Source organism: Chiloscyllium plagiosum, chromosome 17, assembly GCF_004010195.1.
Source record: "Chiloscyllium plagiosum isolate BGI_BamShark_2017 chromosome 17, ASM401019v2, whole genome shotgun sequence".
NCBI lineage: Eukaryota > Metazoa > Chordata > Chondrichthyes > Orectolobiformes > Hemiscylliidae > Chiloscyllium > Chiloscyllium plagiosum.
Window position 1 is genome coordinate 3075051 of NC_057726.1, and position 2539 is coordinate 3077589.

Consider the following 2539-nt stretch of genomic DNA (forward strand, 5'->3'; position numbering starts at 1 on the left):
ATAGGGCAGAGTGTAGGATGTAATAGGGCAGAGGTTGGGGGTAATGGGACTGAAGGTGGGTTGTAATAGGGTACAGGGTAGGAGTAATAGAACAGAGATTGGGAGTAATGGGGCAAAGTTTGGGAGCAAAAGGGCAGAGGGTTGGAGTAATAGGGCACAGAGTGGGAGTAATAAGCTGCAAGGTTGGAGCAATAGGACTAAGGGTGGGAGTAACAGGATAGCGAGTGCAAGTAATAGGGCAGTGGGTGAAGAGTAATAGGGCAGAGGGTGGGGGTAATGGGACAGAGAGTAGTGAGTAGTCAAGAGGTGGGGAGTAATAGACCTCATGGTGTGAGTAATACAGCAGTGGTTGGGAGTAATGGGGCAGAGGATGGTGTGTAATGGGGCAGAGTGTGAGGAGTAATAGGACAGAGGTTGGAGAGTAATAAGCTAGACGGTGAGGGGAAATAGGGCAGAAGTTGGGGTAATGGGACTGAGGGTTGACCTTGTAGTGAAGAGGGTGGCTAGTAATAGCGCAGAGGGTGGGAATAATAGGACACAGGATGGCAGTACTAGGACAGAGGGTGCAGAATAATAGAATATAAGATGGAGTAATGGGGCAGATGGTGAGGAGAAATAGGGCAGAGTGTGGGGGTAATGGGACTATGGGTCAACCTAGTTGGGCATGGGGTGGGGAAAGATAGAATATAAGATGGCAGGCAAGAAGATGGTTTAAAGTGCGTCTACTTCAACACCAAGAGCATCCGGAATAAGGTGGGTGAACTTGCAGCATTGGTTGGTGCCTGGGATTTCGACGTTGTGGCCATTTTAGAGACATGGGTAGAACAGGGACAGGAATGGTTATGGCAGGTTCCGGGATTTAGATGTTTCAGTACGAATAAAGAAAATGGTTAAAGAGGGGGTGGTGTGGTACTGTTAGTAAAGGACAGTATAATGGTTGCAGAAAGAACGTTTGAGCACTTGTCTACTGAGGGAGTATGAGTTGAGATTAGAAACAGGAAAGGAGGGGTTACCCTATTGGGAGTATTCTATCGGTCTTCAAATAGTTCCAGAGATGTCGAGACTAGGATAGCAAAGATGATCCTCGATAGAAGTGAGAGTGACAGGGTGTATGTAATGGGGACCTTTAACTTTCCAAATATTGACTGGGAATACTGAAGTTCAAGTACTTTAGATGGGTCAGTTTTTGTCCTATGTGTGCAGAAGGATTTCCTGACACAGTATGTAGATAGGCCAACAAGGGGCGAGGCCACATTGGATTTGGTACTGGATAATGAACCCGGCCAGGTTTGAAATTTGGAGGTAGGTGAGCACTTTGAGGATAGTGACCACAATTTGGTTATGTTTACTTTAGTGATGGAAAGGGATAGGTATATACCGCAGGGCAAGAGTTATAGCTGGGGGAAAGGCAATTACGATGCAATTAGGCAAGATTTAGGAAGCATAGGATGGAGAAGGAAACTGCAGGGGATGGACACAATTGAAAGGTGAAGCTTATTCAAGGACCAGCTACAGCGGGTCCTTGATAAATACATACTGGTAAGGCAGGGAGGAGGTTGTCGAGAGTGGGAGCCGTGGTTTACGAAGGAAGTTCAATCTCTTTTCAAGAGGAGGAAGAAGAAGGCTTAGGTTAGGCTGAGATGTGATGACTCAGTTAGGGCTGTTGAGAGTTACAAGTTAGCCAGGAAAGACCTAAAGAGAGAACTAAGAAGAGCCAGAAGGGGACATAAAGTCATTGCCAAATAGGATCAAGGAAAACCTTAAGGCTTTCTATAGCTACATCAGGAATAAAAGAATGACTAGAGTAAGATTAGGGCCAATCAAACATAGTAGTGGGAAGTTGTGCATGGAGTCAGAGGAGATAGTGGAAGTGCTAAATGAATACTTTTCATCAATATTCACACTCGAGAAAGATAATGTGTTTGAGGACAATACTGAGATACGGGCTACTAGACTAGATGGGATTGAGGTGCATAAGGAGGAGATGTTAGCAATTCTGGAAAGTTTAAAAATAGATAAATCCCCTGAGCCAGATGGGATTTATCTTATGGTTCTCTGGGAAGCCAGGGAGGAGATTGTCGAGCCTTTGGCTTAGATCTTTATGTCTTCATTGTCTACAGGAAGAGCGCCAGAAGAGTGGAGGTTTGCAAATGTTATTCCCTTGTTCAATAAGGGAAGTTGACAACCCTGGATATAATAGACCTGTGAGCCTTACTTCAATTGTAGGTAAAGTGTTGGAAAGGATTATAAAAGATAGGATTTATAATCATCTGCAGAGGAATAGGTTGATTAGGCATGGTCAACACAGTTTTGTGAAGGATAGGTCATACATCACAAACCTTATTGAGTTCTTTGAGAAGGTGACAAAACAGGTGGATGAGGGTAAAGTGGTTGATGCGGTGTATGTGGATTTCAGTGAGGCGTTTGATTAGGTTCCCCATGGTAAGCTATTGCACAAAATACGGAGGTGTGAGATTGAGGGTGATTTAGCTGTTTTGGATCAGAAATTGGCTAGCTGAAAGAAGACAGAGGGTAATGG